Here is an 18076-nt window from a genome sequence, read left to right as displayed (position 1 = left end):
AGTGTACACATTTCAGCAAAAGGACAAGTTGGGCTGGAGTTATTTGTTGCTAAGCAGAATGAGGGCATAGCATTAGGACACGGGAAGTATGGTCTCGCAAGTCTCTCTCTCTCTTTGGTACTGGGGATTGAACTCAGGGCCACTCGACCACTGAGCCACATCTCCAGCACTATTTTGTATTTTATTTAGAGATGGGGTCTCACCAAGTTGCTTACTTTGAACTCGAGATCCTTCTGCCTCAGCCTCCCAAGTTGCTGGGATTATAGGCGTGCACCACCGCACCTGGCTCCAAGCCTGTTTGTAATTGGATAATTTTGCCTCATGAATGCAACTTCTGCTTTAAGGAATATGACAGATATATTTTGAAAGTAATGTCTAGTGATATGGACTTGCTAGTGTAGGAATGATTCTTTGGAGGAAAACAGTTTCCCCAGAGTGCTTTTAGAAGGCTTGGAGGACCCTTGTTCCTCTTCTAATGTGGTGCAATTGAGGGACATTAAAACCTTTGATAGGTGCCTTATCAGATCATGGGCCAGTTGTGTTACCAAATGGTTTTGTCTCATCTTTTACCAGAGCAAGGGCTGCTTAAATTGGGCAGGTAGGGGATCACATGTGCCCTCTAACACCAGTTTAATGGAACTTGGCAGATTTTGTGGGGAAATGCAGGGGACATGCAGGCATGTCCCAAACTGGTCAGTGTGTCTTAAGGCCCTGGGCAAACATCCAAGTACCGCCTTCCTGAATTGCTGCTAGAGGAAAAGGAGCCCATTTCAACTTTCTTTACTTCTTAAAGTGATACTTTAATTAGATGGGAGATAGCAGTGTGGTTAGCCATATTACTATTATTATTCTGAATGGTTATATTTTTAAAGTATACTTTCTTTCTCTTTTGCCAAGGGCAAAGGGAAAAACATATTTGTACTTGCAGATCCAACTGAAGCTTCGCAAGGTTTTGCAAGATAGGTTGAAAATGTATTCTAGGCACACTGCTGCTCAAATAAGAAGTTTCCCCAACCCCAGGTCAAGGATTCAGACTTCTTAAAAGAACTTAAATACAAATTCTTTTTAAAACTAAAATAAGCTTTATTATGGTTATAGAAGTAACATTTTGTTTATACAAGTATTACTTGGAAAACACATTAAAATATAAAAAGAAAAACAAACATCACCTATAATACTAGAAACTCAGAATATAACTGCTATTCAAATTTTATTATATTTCTTCCCAGCCTTTTTTCCATAGATAGATACAAAACTATGGATGCAAAATGTCCCCAATACATACTTATATTATATATTCAGGAACATATTGCAAAAATAATTCTGCACCTTACTTTTATTATGAATGCAAACCACAGATAACTACTGCTAGATTTTTTTTGTTTCTTCCCTGCAGCCTTTTGCCTGTATATTGATACAAAACTATGCATGCAAGATGTTCCCAATATATTCATAGTGCATATTAGGAACACATCGCAAAAACAGTTCAGCATCTTTCTTTGATCCCTTATAGTGTTACAACTCAGAGGTAACCACCTTGAGACTTGGTTTTACTTCTTCCTGGCCTTTTTTCTATATTATTGATACAAAACTATGAATGCAAAATGTTCCCAATACATTCATGTTACATATTAGGAACACATCGCAAAAATAGTTTAGCATCTTTATTTTTCTAGGGATTGAACTCAGGGCCTCACACCTTTCTGCACTCTACCAGTGGCCTACACTCTCAGCCCCTCACATCTTTCTTTGATTATACTTTAGACCGTAGCTCAGAGATAACCACCATAAAGTGTTGATGTATTCCCTCCTGGCCTTTTATCTGTAGATTGATACAGTACTATGAAGGTAGAATGCTCTGTATGTACTTATGTTGCAGAGAAGGGAAAACATTTTGTGTTTCTTCTATCATTAAACATTTTACCACGAGTACATTTTTATGTCACAAAAGTTATTTTCAGAAACGTTATTTTAAATGAAACCATCCTATTCTGTTGTATTAGATACACCCTATTTTATTTAGTCAATTCTTTGTTGTTGGCCATTCAGGATGTTCTCAATTTCCATCCTCAAAAATACTGACATGAATGTATTTGTCTGTTTCTGTGACTTTCTGTTCATGCAGTTTGCCTATTTTTCTTGGCCACTTGTACGGAGTCAACACGTTAAAGATGACCTTGTGTCTATAATGCCTAATGGTTAATGTTTTTGTACTTGTCTTCTTGAGCATAAATTCTTTGTTTTAACATCCTAGCCTGAATATAAAATCATATGCCCTGTGTAAATTTCAATTCACTAAATAGAAATTAAAAAAATAAAGATATTCCCATTAAACTCTTTGAAAATACCACTCAGGCCCTCACCCCATGGCACACAGTTTCTTCCTGATCTTTCCATAGACTTATCTTGTAATACTTACAACACATATTGCTATGAAGATGAGTGGCTCCCAGACCTTTCAGTTATCAATCTGTCACAAGTGCACAGTGGTATCTCGTGACATGATGATCCCCGAGATGTCTGAGGTCTCTGCATCCTTGGCCCCAAATTGCTGTATCGCCCATGACCCCTAAAGACTTTTTAGAGAATTATGTTTGACAGTGTAAAAAAACAAAAAAGCACAGCATAACAACAACAACAACAACAACAAATACATGAAGTACAGAAAGAAGAAACTTCTGGTCTTATTCTACCACCATTAAGCAACAAGAGTATTTGTTTTGCACTCCAGTTTCTGCTCCTAGTTTTCAGTTACTGGAGTCCCTGTGATTTTCTAGCCCCGATTTTTAAAACTTGTTTTGTATGCACTTTCCAGGCTTCTAGGTAGTTTTTACAATCATCACTTGTACTGGCCAAAAAGGTAGTACTGAGTGACTAAATTAACAATTATAATTGGACATTCCATTTGCTCTCCTATGATTAATTTGGGGGAATCTATAGATAATATTAAACACGGGCCAGAGATTTTAAACGAATTTAAATCATGCTTTTTTAGCTTGTGCACATTGACTTGCTCACACAGCTGGGTAACTTACAATCATTATTTAGTGATACTGAGGTTAATCACGGGCCTCCACCCAGGAAGTGTCCAGATCATCATAAAACTAGTCAGTTTCACCTGGAATTTTTCTAACCGAACATACTACTTCAACTCCAGTCACTACTGTGTAGTCAGTTCTGATTAATAGATTTAAAGGGAGAGGTCCTAGAGGCTAGTCCCTGACATGTCCTTACCCTCCAGGAATCCTAGTTTGTTGTTTGTAATTGTTTTTCACTGCCTTACTCTACTTATCTTTCAAGGTTGCTGCAAATGACAGATAGGAAAGCAACTGGAAAAGTGGGTAAAAGCACCATACAAAGCAAAATGTTGGGATTAGGAGGATTCTGAAGATTTTGTCTCTGGCACAAAGGTCTGCTCTTGGGAAAATAATCGGGTCTGGTCAGGAGTAGAGCTGGGGACTGAAAATAGGTGAGGGAGCTGCCTCCGCAGAACCAGAGTTCAAAGCAACCAAGCCTTAGCCTGCTGCACGCACTGTTCTCAGCTTCCTGACTCTGGTGGTGAAGGCAGGGCCACCACCCCACACTCCCACCAGTTGCTCAGATTCTAGAGCTCAACAGTGTAAGGGGAATGCTCCAAGGTTGGAGCAACCACAGGAAGTGGAATTCTTTCCGGGCTCCTCCCTAATGACTCAATTTACTATCCTCCTGGGGGTTTAAGCCCTTTTGAATTTGCTAGAGATCAATTGTGGAGCCAGGGAGGGAGGCAAAGGTGGCAGATAGGTGGGTATCAGCAAAGAGCCCATAGATCCTTGTTCATTTAGTAAGCGGTAACTAGTGGGTGGCATGGGTGGGTACACACAGGGGCAGGGAGAGACACATTTGCTGCAACTGGTATATACACAGTTTTTCATTTGAGAATAATGTAATCACTAAAAGTACAAAGGCATATATGAAACTTTAGGGAATGAGACTAATACTGCAGGCCAATGGGAAGACAGGTCTTTAGAAATTTATGCCAACTTGGATATAGTCCTCAACTTTAACTTACGTTGGTAAACTTTTATTGATCTTCCCCAAGCATGCTGTTTGTTTGTGTGTGTGTGTGTGTGTGTTTTACTGGGATTGAACCCAAGGGAGCTTTACCATTGAGCTACAGGTCCAGCCCTTTTTATTTTTCCTTTTGAGACAGGGTCTCTCTCACTAAGTTGCTGAGGCTAGCCTTGAACGTGCCATTCTCCTGCCTCAGTCTCCCCAGTTGCTGAGATTGCAGTCGTGGGCCACCGAGCCTGGCTTCAAGCATGCTTTTTGAACCTATTTTTACTTTCCTCTTGCAGAGTCTCTCGGGAAAGCTGCCTGTTAACTTCCATCTTATAGGATCATGCTTTTTCCAGGTGTTGCCCTGAGCTCTACAGTCCAAGATTCATGGAACAAACCCAGTCCCCTGTGGTCCCTTCTGCCTTGATGGGTTGACAGGCATGGTGTTTTAAAACATTCAGCAAAATAATTTGCACTGCAGAGTCCTTATTAGGGTTTTTTAATTGGACATTGCCCATATTAACTGAAACCAAAAGCAGTATACAACCCTTCCATCTCCCCACACTGGAGAATATGCATTTGTTTTTCTGTTTGGGGTTCCACTTTTGTCCTTGTTTGTGTGCAGGCATAATTGTTACAGAGAGTTGCAACCACTGCATTTTCCTGTGGCCCTGGTTATTGGCACCTAATTTTCCATATAACATTGACACACATCTATACAAATCAATTGACATTCCCATTGTGACTGACTCATTTGGTGGGGAAAATAAAATTACATGCCAACTGGAACAGAGAAACATGGATATGGGGGAACAGCAGGAAGAAAGAAATGGTGGGAGAGGATTCTTTTGACTTACAGATCATACATTTTCCAATAACATTTTTAAAGATGTATAATATTACACTGAGTGATTGATTCTATTTTACTCCCCTATGGTGGGACACTTGGGTGGTTTTCAATACCTAGTCAGTTAGAAATGCATATAAGTTACAGCCTTTGAAAGATGATTATATTTTCTTGAAACAGGAGTCTTCCATGTCCAGATCCCCGCCAAGAGTGTTGATGTAGTGTTCCTTGATTGGAAAAAAAAAATCAGTACTGCTAACTGGAGATGTTGGATGCCTTCAAAAAATATTCGTATGATTAAAGTTTTTAAGAAATTATATTCAATTCTACTTTATCAAAGTAACCTGTATATCTTGTCCCCCAACTTACAGAAATGTCAGTTTAGATTTAGAGCTAGGCCAAGCTTCTCCTGTCTTAAGAACCACATCTGTCTAATAAACTATACAATGCCTTATGTACAGCAGCTTCCTCACTAACAAATAACATGTGCTGGGAAAAACTGAGCAAACAATGGAAAGGTGTCTAGTTGAGGGTGGTAAAGCTGGATCAATTAATCAGCTGACTATGCACTGATTCACTTTATACAAGTCTCCCATACATTATGTTGCACGTTTAGCAATGTTGAAAAACAAAACAATTTTAAAAATACCTTAGGGGGTTGTTAAAGAGAATTTATAGTCTGGAACGAATTGCCATCTTCTTAATTGACACAGAAATATTTGACTAAAATATTGTTTTACTCAGAATTTTGTCCCTGGAGGAAAATCTAGGCACACCCCAACTTTGTGTAAATAAAGGTGCAAGGAATGTTTTAAGTCAGAAGGGCACCACGCAATCAGAGGACTGTGTGGATAAGCTCAATTTGGGAGCCTCTTGGGAGCCCTGGGAAAGGATCGCCCGAGATTCTGGGAGGCAACACCCCCAAGTTAGGATCACTTTCTCCCTGCCCTCCGCCCCTCGCGGTCCGCAATGGCCCGGCCCCTCACCTGGGTCCTGCAGGCGCCCACTGGAGGGAGCCGGATGGCGTGGGCAAGGTCCTCCGGGAAGGTTGGGTGGCACTCTCTCCTGGCTCGAAGGAAAACCGTACAGAACGGAAAGAAAAAAAGGGAAGCTGGTGAGTTGCAGAAGGGGAGTCTCAAGGTGCCCTTTTCCAACCCCCCTGCAACGGAAGGCGGACCTGTTCTCCATTCGCGCCCGGGGACTGCGGGCTGGAGGGGCCCTGGCCAATGGAGGCGGAATAGCCGCCAGCGAACCAGGGAGTCAAGGGCCCGCAGAGGTCGCAGGGTCGCAGCGCCCCTGGGAGCCCGAGGGACCGCGCCGGCCGGAAGGGACCCAAGCTGCCCCCAAGCACTGCCCGGGCGCAAGGGAGTCTGGGAGAGCGAATGTTTCGGGCGGCTGGAGCCGAACTCCCAGCTCTGGACTACCCCGAACCTCGGGTCTCCCCCAGCTGGAAATTGGGCGCCCACGCCCGGACCCCCGGGAAGACCAGTTCAAGGCGTTTCATGTCGACAAGAGGGTTACTTGTGTGCGTGTACATGTTTTGACTTTGTCTTTTAAGATGACAAAAAACGTGTTTGCCTCCTTTCGTGTTTGCCAGGTCATTTACCTGCCCGGGCCCCTGATCAAAACAATGAGATCTAAAGTGATTGTCACAGGAATAGTAGGTCCCCTCTCGGAGAATTAGCCCGCTTTTCTAGGCCAGCTGTCAAGTTCCTAGGCGACTCCCACGTTTTCTCGCCCAAGGCTTAATGGGCCAGTCCAGTGAGGGGTGGAGGTGGCTTTAGACAACAGATGTGCAGCACTAATTAGCCATAGCGCCTGCGCACAAGTTTGGAATCGCGAAAGGCCCCTGAATTGACAGCTCAGGTGCTGCCCCGAGCTGTGAAACCAATGCCTTTCCAGTGGGACATCCTGTGATTTTTTCAGGGTGACAAAGGTGTCGTTGGTGTCCCACCTTCGGGGTGGAAATCTCGGGCAGGATTTTGGGAGAGGCGGAAAAGAGAAGCTAGAAACACAGAGCCTCATTGCGGGGCCTTGTCCTCAGGTCACCACAGTCCCTTCTGGTCTCAGACTCAGATTCCGAGGGGAGGGTCAGTGCCCTCCCACAACGCCTTGGGTTCGCCTGCCCTCCAGAAAGGCCTCGCTTGATCCTTCTTGGATACCTGAGCTCCAGGAAAGCTTCCCCGCAACACAGCCCAGGGAAGGGTGAGATGCGCCAATAGGGCCCCATAATCTTTCCTGAACTCCCAGATCCTTTCCACACAGGACGTGAGCCTGTTTACCAGGAACCGCTAAGACAAGAGGGGACAGCTTGCAGTCACCCTTCCAGCTTCCCCTTACTCCTTTTCCGCACTCCCACCCCTGTTGCGTTGTTGGGGACTTAAGATGAGCGTTCTTCGTTGTCCTGTGGGTGGCATTCTAATAGGTCGTCAGGAAGGGCTTTTTCCCCCCCAATCATTTCAGTTTTACCTGGGCAGGGAAAGGGGGTGTTAAAATAAAGCCTGTCACGCCCAGTCGCGTATTCAAAGACAGGCAAACGTTTCCCGGAGGAAAAACATTCTAGTCCTGAGAGTGTATCGCTGCTCCCAAGGCACATGCTGCAGGTGATGGACTGAGACTTACCTGATGGGTTGGGCCCGTGTGAAAGTCCCAGACTTATCCTGGCAGCAGAAACAATACTCCAGAGCACTAATGGATCACTGCAGTACTGTTCCCGCTGCTAGGACACGGCTGAGTGCGGGGCACCAGGTCCCTTCTCAAAGTGCACCGCCTGCGCGCGCGACCCCTGACCCGCTGCCCCTCCCAGTCTGGCAGAACAGTGTTGCCCTCCCCGGACTAAGGCGGTGCTGCCTGGGCAGCCAAGGGCGCAGACCAACAAAGAAGAGAGGCAGAGGACCCCCGCCCACCTACCTGTTCTGAAGGCCGCCTTGCAGGGAGCGGTCCCGGTCCTGTCCAGCAGATCCCTACCTTCTACCTTCCCCGCGAGGGGGTATAGCAGCGCCTCACGTTTTGAACCATTTAGAGCACTTCAAAACATGAATTGCTGCTGCATCCCCTCGGAGTCAACGAAGGGGGATCGCTCTGGGATACCTGCGGGTAAAGAAGGAATGCGTGACGGGAAAGAAGCCCCACCCTACCCTGCCCGGCCCAGCGGGGATGAAGTAAAAGTTAAGACTAAGACACAACGCTCATATTAACGTACTTTTAATAACTTCACCGTTTGATTTCCAGGATCTGCAGGTAGAGTGAAGGGTGTGGCTCTCGATTCCCCCCCTCCGAGGATGAATCTTGGAAAAGTGTAGTGGTGAAAAACAGAGCGATGGGTGATGGGAAATGAAGATGGGAGAGAATCTTACCTCTGGAAAAATAGACGAGAAATAAGATTAAATAAATCGAGACGATTTGGCAACATCTGGATTACTCTTGCCAGTTTCAAGGTCTTGGTGAAACTTCTTCCTGCTGCATATTGTGTCTCATCAATTGTCCCCATTTTAAAAACCCGTTTTCATTTATTGAAAATAGACACAGATGATTTAAAGGTGATAATCATTTCGAGTTATTTTTTAATGGTGAAGAATGGAAGATAATTTTTTAAATTTGGGACTCAATCTTATTTATAAATGATTTACACCTATCAATGTCACCCATCAAAACACAAAGCAAAAAGTTTAAATTCTTGATGTCGAATCACTCCTTCCTTTTTCGAGCAGCTCCATAGAAACTCATGTCCTGAAATGGCCCGCACTGTGCATGCTCCTTAATGATTAACTCATTAGATACCACTTTTTTTCTTTTCAAAATGGACACATTAGCAATAAGTTACACGCATTCCTCTCCTTTTGTTTAACAAAATATTCAAGTAAGTATAAGCAAAACAACACCCTTAAACCTGGAATCACAAACCTAAAAAATAAAACCATAGTAGCTTTGAAACTTAAAATATATTTCGGTACAAGTAGTAGACATTTAAAGTAATCAAATCTGCTAAGTGTTTTTGTTACATTTTTAAATTATGTGGGATTTTCAAAACCAGTAGAATGAATGCTGTGTCCTATTTATTAGCTAATAAAATATTCGGAGTACTTTATAAGACTAGGTACAAAATTCATAACACCACAGACTGAGATCTGTTACTAACAAATACGCTGTTTTGGTCATGATAAACAAAGTCATTAATTTTAATAATCCCATTTCCTAAATCGGGACAATTAAGTGTCTCTAAATTCCATCTTGCTTTGACTATATTAATGACTTTTACATTGACCTTTGGGAATAATGGAGGAAAAACGTCGTTGGTTGCCCTTAAAAAGAAAAAAAAAAAAAGCATGTTTAGCAAACGTACAATTATACTTTGGAAGTCTATAACTTTCTCCCAATTAAATATTTTATGTCCTGCACAAATACGTAAATCACCACATCAGATGTTAAAATCACTCCTAATTTAACATTTCCTTAGTTGGCTACTTAGGAAAACAAAAGTTCCTTCGAAATAACATCGGTATCAAAGGTGAAGTTCCCTCCAGATTGCTTTGTAAACTCACTGGAATCGAACTCATTAATCCTTTTCTCTTAACCCCTTTCTTCTCTCTCAGTGACTGTTCAACGACTTACATCCAAAAGAAGCCACCTCGGTCCCCTAGTTTAGGAATTTCCCCTGAGACTGAAATTTACTTACGAAAAGAGAGTACAAAGAGGAGTCTTGTCACATCACAAGAGGGTCATTTGCTGATACAATAGACAAAGAATCGATACTTTCGAGTTGCCATAGCTCCACCCCCTTCTGAACTGCAACGTGTTTGGCCAAATGATTTAAGAGCCAAAGAATACGCCTCTTCCTCTGTTCAGATTTTACAACGTTCTGTGTTTTAATTTTGCAAATACCTTGTTCCCCACACCCCAGACACGGTGCGCTTTCCCTTGTGCGCATTCGGGCCAAACTTTCCCAATGTCAAGTTTCCCACGGGGAAAACTAAACAATCTTGAAAGCTGTAATTCGGGAGGGACAATGAAAAATTAATCTCACATTTCTGCCCAAGACATATCTTACTGCTTACAAATACGAGTCACCAAAAGCCCATTTACGTTCCGTCAAAACCGGTCGCTTCCCACCCAGGCGAGACTGACAGGCGGTCACTGCCCCTTACTCAGTTTTCTCTCCCCGCCCCTCCCAATCTTTACTTCTCTGGGCCCGTTTCCTGAGAATTTTCCCGGCCACACTCACTTGATGAACACTTTAAAGGTCTGTCTCACCCCCCAGCCCAACCCCCAAACGTGCTTTTCCACCCCAAAGCGACACAGAAGTTTTTTCAGAATTACCACTAGACTTGTTTCAGTCGCCTGTAACCAACGTTACAAATGGGGAAAACATCAGCCAACAAGTCCCTTTTTACAAAATCGCATGTCACCTCTCGCTCCACTCGAAAATGGCGCCGAAATCGAAGAACTTCTTAAATTTCATTGTAAGCTTTTTGCAAAGGTTTCTGGGATTTTCCTGCGAAGCTGCTTCGCCGGCGTCTGAGAGCTGGCGAAGGAGCAAGCAAGCCAGAGAGGGAGGAAGGAAAAGGTGGGTGGGGAGGCGGAAAGACAGCTAAACCGACAGACACACAGCGAGAGAGGGCGAGGGCCGGGGCGGAGAGCAGGGCCGGGACTTGCGAGACGGTGGGGTCGCAGGGCGCGAGGTGCCTCGCACGGAGCAACAGGGTCCCAGAGCCAGGGGTCGGGGTGGCGGCCCTGAGGGCGCGCTCCGCTGGCTGTGGCCGAAGCTCGGAGAGAGGCGTGGCGGAGGCGGAATGGAGCCGAGCCGAGCGGCGCTGAGCAGAGCGCGGGGCAGGAGCGGTGCGCACCCGGGGAGGCGAGCGGGAGCAGCCAGCAGAGAGGCTCCTGGAGCGGTCCTAGAAAAAGCCGGCCCGGGGGGCGTGGCCACGCGGTGCTCCAGCTCCCCGCCCCCCAGTTCTCCCGCTTCTCTCTGGGGCCCGGGGGCGGAAGGGGGGAGGGGAAAAGAGGGAGCGGTAGGGAAGCGGAGGGGGGGTGTATGCAGGCGCTCAGCGCCACAGCCTTGGCCCGAAGCCGGGAAGGGCCAAGAAGGACACAGGGCGCCCATAATAAGTAAACGCAGAGCAACACAGCAGGGGTCCGGGGAGAAAAAAAGGCAGAATGGAAAATGGCAAAGCCAAGGGCACACCCAGAGACCCACCCGACTGAAGCCACCCTGCTCTCACTGGTCCCGTCGTGGTGCCCTTTGAGTTGCCAGGAGGGCGCTAGGTGGTTGAGCGAAGCCTCTAGCATTGTGCTTTTGGGTGTGCCTGAAATGATTTGGGAGATGAAACAAGGAGCCTCAGACCGCATGAGCGTAGCGCTCTCGCCACCCACTTGAGTCCTGATCTGTTGGGACTCCCCAGAGCTGATCACGCTACCAAGCTCTCATTAGAGAAGTCCCTGGAACAGGACGAGCCCCCTGAGGTCCTGGTGGTCTACTTTGAGGACACGGCCCAGAGGGAGGGAGCAATCATTTATACATGTGTCCAGTCCAAGAAGGGAAACTGAAGGAAATTGAACTGGGGTAACAGGAGGGAAATGGAGCCCTTACTCTGGATCCTAGATGCTGATAGGGACGGTGCTATTTCATGGGTGTGAGAATGGCATTGAAGGTAGGATGATGTCCTTATCCGCAAAAGATACATACCGAAGTGTAGAGAAGTGAAACGTCACGTTGTCTGCAATTTTCAAATGATGCAGCTAACATCCGCACACATTCTCTCTCTCTCTCTCTCTCTCTCTCTCTCTCACATACACACACACACACACACACACACACGGGGGGGTGCAGAAAGAGAGAGAGGAAGAGAGAGAAAGTTGTAATATGCTAACATTAGTTGCGACCTGGTGGGGGGTAAATAGACGTTCGTTGTACTGTTCTTTCAATTTTCTTGCATATTTGCAAAATGTCACAATAAAAATTTTCGGAGGATCCCCTTATAAAATAGCGCCTGAACGCTGTCGTGGAAAATGAATGCGGCTTCTTTTTCTCCCCCTGTCCCGGGTGGGACAAATCTTTGAGCCAGCAGCACTCAAACTCAGGGGGAATCTGGACGGGAAGAGCAATGGGTAGCGCTGGCCCGAATCCGCCGAGGCCCTGGGCAAGGGACGCAGGCCCGGAGTAGCCATTGGGACCCCGGGGCAGGTGGGCAGCCGGGCACAGTGCGCTGCAGTGGAGCAGCGGAGGAGCTGCGGGGCTTGCTCGCCTGGAGATCCAGGCTGGGGATTGCTTCCCTGGAGTCTCTCCGCTGCCCGGAGGCCCGACTCCGACCCGGTAGGCTCCGCTGCGCCCGCGGACTAATAAGGAAACTCGCCGACCGCAGAAAGCTGAGCCGCGCGCTTGTAGCTGCGGCTGTGGCCAGGGACCCCTACACTCCCCCAGGGAAGCCGAAGTTGTCGCAGCCTGTAGACTGCACCAGATCATCGAGAACCGCGTGCGGGCTGTGGGAGGAAAAGTCAGGTGCCGAAAGAAAACAGTAACAGTGAAACACGCGCGCACGCACGCACACACGCCAAATCAGCATTCAAAAAGAAAACCACGGATCCCGCGGTGCTCCGCGCTCCAGTTTCTTGAGCCACTTAACCCTCGCGTGCATTTGACTGCCATTTCTGTTGAACTGATGTAAAAACTTAAATTGAATTTCTTTGCAAGGGCGATCTTGAGGACTCAAGGCGTTGCAATCCGCGCGCGGCCTTTTGCGGTCGTCTGTGGCTTTTGGGGCGCGGGGGGCAAGAGGGCAGAAGAGTGGAGTCTTCTAGGGTCTGCAAAAGCTGTCTTGAGAAGTTAACCAAAAAGATTTTGCAGAGCAAGATTTTCTTTTCAGGAAAGGTTTTAAAACGGCTGATAACGTGTACTGTTTCGGCGGGCGCTTAAAACTGATACTAAGAACTACAATTTCCTTGTTAACATCTTCAAAATCTTTCGTGGACGTGGCTGAAAGTTTGCCGGGCTGCCAGACGTGACAGAACAAGCTTCCAAATCCTCAGATAGATCATTTACAAAACCCCGGTGTCCTTGGGGTGAAAGGCTTTCTGTGGGCTTCTAAGGCTCAGCTTGGTGGGCAAATTTGCTTGGGTTGCTGCACGTAAGCATTCATTTCCTTACCTAAATTCAGAAGATTCCAGCGCTGACAGATGAAAGTTGAGTTTGTGGCATGTCCTCTAAAGAAAAATGGCAACAGCTTTCTTTATTAAACTCCTTTTGCTACATCAGCAAATTAGCGAGCCAGTTGAATATTGATGAATTCTTGGAGGGTGAGTAATATGGCTACAGGCCCGAGAAAGTGAGGGAGGGCAGGCTTAAGTATTTACTCAACTGAACAATCTTCAAATATTTTCAAATATGGTGTCTCGAGGATTTTCTTAGGACCTCTGAAGCAAACCCTGATTCTGCAAATGGCTTCTCATTTATTAGGCCTTTCCCAACTTGACCCAATTCACAGGACATAAATTGCCCTAAAAAGGGTTCAGAAGCTCACCAACGTGGGTGTTAGGGAGGCCGCCAACTGGGGAGGCAAGGGCTTCTCACAGAGCAGCTAGGAACCCCAAACCAAACGCACACCATCCACTGTTTTGTTTTGTTTTTGTTTTTTTGTCATTTCTGAAATACTGTTTTAAAGTATTTTCAAGAAAATAGTATACACTTTTCTTTCCATTTTCTTCCATGTAACATTCAGAAATTACCTTGATAAGAAATAATTATAGTAAGCCAGGGAAGGAGAGTTTAGCTATAGCTTTGAAGGGTCTGAAGGCACAGACGAGAAAAATAAATTAGTTCTAGACTGGAGATATTCGAGGAGGAGGTTATGAATAACAAGGAATTTGGGATAATTTTGGGAATGTTTTCTGAAAAACAATTGTGAATGAGCCTTTGGAAATAAATATTAAAGAATCATGCTGAATTGAAATGTCTTGAAATTACAAAGTAAATTTCTAGAACTTAGCATTTTTTTAGTTTAAATAGAAGTGCCTTTTATGATTATGTTTTCACCAAGGCCTTGAGTTAGGGAAACAAGACTTTCCTTATGTTGTAAATATCCAGAAGTCTTCAGAGAGATAAAAATCAGGATAGAGTTACAGATTTAACAGAAAGAAAACAACTGGAATCGTGTTATGAAGCTTCTACTGTGTTATTTATAAAGGGTTTTTTTCAGGGTTCAAGCAAAGGCTAGTCGTGACTAGCGACTATATAATAATGCCTGACCTACTACAAGATTAAACCAAAAAGATAGTGCCCTTTAGTGATTTTTATGTTCTTTTATGAAATTAATTATGATAAAAAATAGTTACTTGCAAAACTTCAAACTTTGGGGAAATTTTTCATAATTTCTCCCACCACCGTGATCTCACCAGAAAAATGGAGAATGAATTAGTAAATTTTTCCTTTCTGCCAAAGAGGAGCTTAGTAAGTCAATGACGGCTTTTGCTTTTGATCTCAAGATCTCTTTTCCCTCCTCAGAAATGCAGAATCGCAGCCTTCAACTGCTGGGATTTCTTTTCTAAACATGGCATGTTTTTCTTGTTGGGTGTGTACTGTTACTGTCTTAATTACTTCTGGATTTTTGCCCATTAAATCAAGGACTGTCTCAAATGATAGAAATGATCAGACCTTTGCATAAAAGAGGGCCACAATGTAGGGGTGTAGGGCAGCCTTCCTCTCCCTTGACACAGTACTGGCCCTACAGTGTGACTGTCCTAAGTGGGCACGGCTTACTGTCCTTTGCACAGAATGTGAACTGATAGAGCAAAATATAATGACTCGAACTTGGAGATGCAAAACCCATCTCTTGTGTACATGGTGTCTAGAACAAGACTTCAAGTGTACTCCTAGGCTAGATTTTGTTGCTTGCTTTCTCCATAAAATTATAGTGATCAGTTTCTAACTTTATACTTCTAGCACTTTCCTGGAGTGTTACCTAATTATGAAAAAGAGAAAACAAAAAGAAACTCCAATATATATCAATGTCAACATGTCAAATGTAATCATGTTCAGGGAGGCTGAAGAGCATTTGGACAGTTGGTTTCTCCTTTTAGATTTTAAAAATTGAAGAAAAAAAAAAAAAAAAAAAACCAAACAAACAAACCCACAAGTGACCAGACCAAGGAGGTCCTGTAAAAAGCACAGTGCTCTGCCAAGGCTGAATGACATCACTTTCAGGATCTTGCTATGTAAAGGGAAAATGCTCCTGGGGGCAAATAATATCTTACTGGATAGAGAGAAGAGGAGGGAACAGGAAATTAAGGCTGCTGAGGGATGCTATCTTTGCTTAAAACCAAGGGGCAGTTATGTGTATTCCAAAGCATGAAATATTTTGTTGAAACAGAGGAGAGAAAGTTAATGTAGATAACTGAAACATTTTCATGAAAGTTGTTAACACTGAACTATCCAGAACTTACTTGAAGTTTTTGTTCTTGTCCCCATCACAGACTGCTTGTATTAAAGGGAGGGAGGGAGGGAGAGAGAGAGAGAGAGAGAGAGAGAGAGAGAGAGAGAGAGAGAGAGAGAGAGAGAGAGAGAGAGAGAGAGGGAGAGGGAGAATGAATATTAGCAGAGTTTCTAGGACTGGTGGAAAATGTCATTTCTTTTACCCCCTGTTTCTTAAAATATTTTTTTTTACATTGCTGGGGATTGAACTCAGGGCCTTGCACATGCTGGGCTAGTGTTCTACCACTGAGCTATACCCTGAGTCCTTATAATAAATCTTGGACAGAATTTATAGTAGTTAATGACCAGAGTAAGCTCCATTCATTGGTATGAGAAAGGAAATGGAAATCTGGATCCAGTTTTTAATTTTAGCATTTGTCCTAAAACCTCAGGGCTCGACAGGTTCTTTAGCCTATAGTCCCCAGGAATGCCTAGACCATAGGCATTGTTAAAAGAGTTAAGTAAGAGTAAGGGCTAATGCAAAAAAGAAAGAATGTGAGAGAAGAAAAAGAATACCAAATCCTTCCCCTCCATTCCAATGTTTGTCCTCAAGTTCAAACTCTCAACTCATCACCACTAGGTCATCAAGGTGACCCTCTCATACTGCCTCACTCATCTTTCAAATGAGTTCTGCCCCTCAGTGGACTCCTGAGTTCTGCCTAGAAAACACTTTTTTTGTGTGGTGTTGGGGATGGAACTCAGGGCCTCACACATGCCAAGCAAGGTGCTCTACCATTGAGCCACATCCCCAGGCCCCAAAACACATTTTTGATCATATCAATCATTTGCACAAAAATTGCACAGCTGAAAGGTTTCACTCTGTAATGTGGCATTCAAGGCTCTAATCTGCTTCCCTGGTTGCACCCCAGACCCCTCCAGCTGCACCTTCTTCAGACTTCCCTGGCCTAGTTCAAATGGCTTCTTAGATGGCCTTAGAGTTGGAGTTAACTGCCTCTATCCTGTCTTGTCACAGAACTTTAATGAATTTAGCTGTGCTGAGACTGTCTTCCTAGCAGGCAGGAGTTCCTAGAGGGTGGGGATGTGTCTATCTGAAGGTATCTTCTCAGCACTTCAGGGGCAATAATTGGCATAAGTTGATGTCTGATACATATTTGCTGAATGCATAGGAGAAGAAGGGGTGAGAACAAGGTGTCGCATTGGTACTACGATAATGGCAAACATCCTCAAACATTGGCTTAGGTGATTTTTCCAAAACCTTTGGTGCTGACCAAAGGTTATTTAACCCCATCTAATGTGTTGGCTCAACAGAAATTCATCTGGGACTGACATTTACAATGTATCCCTTGCAATAATATGGAATTCATGTGCTTTTAAATTAGCTGCTCACTACTATCACTATCATTTTGTACTTTTAGGTTTCAAGTTGATCCTAGAAGGGAAGGTGGAATTTGGATGGAACAGGGCCAAGAGAATTGTCAGGGGACTGGTGGTGAAAAGGAGGTAAAGGGAGATAGATCTAGCTGGGCTGAGAATTTCTATTGGGGCATCAGTTGGGCAAACAGGGTGAGGTCAGATAATGGAGAGGGGTTGGAGGTTGGCAGAGAAGTTTTGACTTCAGTTGTAAGAATATATGGAACCTTTAAAAGACCTTGCATAGGGGCATGGTGTGACAAACCAATGTTTTCAACACTTAGCTTAAATGGTGTCCCTATGAACTACAAATGATGGGAAACTTATGACTATCTCAATAATTGGAATATCCCAGGGTCCATGGAATGAATTTTCTAATTTGGGAAGAGAAAGGGTGGAAAAATACTACTTATTGTATGCCAACTATGTATCAGGAATGTGCTAGACCCTCCCTCCAGCTACTCTCCCCTCCTCTCTTCCCCTCCCTAGCCCTCCTTCTCCTCCTCCTCTCACCCACCTGCACATGCACACACCAAAAGTCCCCACTAGGATTTGATTTTTAATTGACCTTTAATCTATTTCCTATTTAGCTACTCATAGTATGTTTTAAAATGCCAGTAAACATCAGGCAAAAAAAAAAAAAAATTGAAACCCAGTATCTTTTTTTTTTTTTTTTTTTTTTTCCCGGTGCTGGTGATTGAACCCAGGGCCTTGTGCTTGCAAGGCAAGCACTCTACCGACTGAGCTATATCCCCAGCCCCCCCAAAAAAAATTAATTTGAAGAATCCAGAAACTTACCATCACGTGCTAATTGGACAGAACAGAGAACTGAAAATACATGATTTCTGGATTAAACCTAATTGTTTTTTGGTGGTGGCAGTGCTTCTAACTGGACCATGTTCTTTTTCATGGGCAATTTTTAAAAAAGTGTTATTAAATATTTTCGCGAAGTTAAAACAACATTGGAAAATAACTTGGGCAACTTAGATGTTCCCTGTGCTTGCTGTAACCCAAATATCACCACTTATTTAGAACTTAAGTATGTCTATCCTAACAGTGAGATTTCTCCACCTTAGAGGAGCAAAAACTAAGGAGAAATATGAAATGAAAATGATAATTAATCTGTAGCTTAAACCATAAAAGCACAAGATTTTTGAAGAGATTATTTTATTTTGATTGTAAACTATAAATTTTTACAGGGAGTCCGTGTAGGAATGACATTGAAGCTTATTTGGGGTCAGTTTGTTCCTAACCTGACCCACCCTTGGAAGTGGGGAGGGCTGGAATTTCTCTGACCCAAGGAAACCAGCCTCCCTATGGCTTTAAAATGTGTCTCTTTTTTCCCAACACTGGGACTCATTTCA

At 44.2% G+C, this 18076-nt stretch overlaps 1 long non-coding RNA gene across 3 annotated transcripts; it reads right to left on the bottom strand.

Moving 5' to 3' along the window:
* Positions 1-1240: 1240 nt before the first annotated feature.
* On the bottom strand, positions 1241-13078 carry LOC306651329. Of its 3 annotated transcripts, none has more exons than XR_013761130.1 (5): positions 13023-13078; positions 8085-8240; positions 7793-7972; positions 5869-5947; positions 1241-5109 (listed from the first exon to the last, which is right to left on the bottom strand). It is a non-coding gene; the product is annotated as an uncharacterized lncRNA (long non-coding RNA). The 3 variants fall into 3 exon arrangements; XR_013761131.1 differs by lacking the exon at positions 13023-13078 and adding an exon at positions 10288-13010; XR_013761132.1 differs by lacking the exon at positions 13023-13078 and having other exon boundaries at positions 8085-10192.
* Between the last annotated feature and the right edge of the window lie 4998 nt (positions 13079-18076).

Source organism: Sciurus vulgaris (assembly GCF_902686455.1).
Source record: "Sciurus vulgaris genome assembly, chromosome: X".
NCBI classification, from domain to species: Eukaryota; Metazoa; Chordata; class Mammalia; order Rodentia; family Sciuridae; genus Sciurus; species Sciurus vulgaris.
This window is presented reverse-complemented; position numbering and strand designations above follow the sequence as displayed.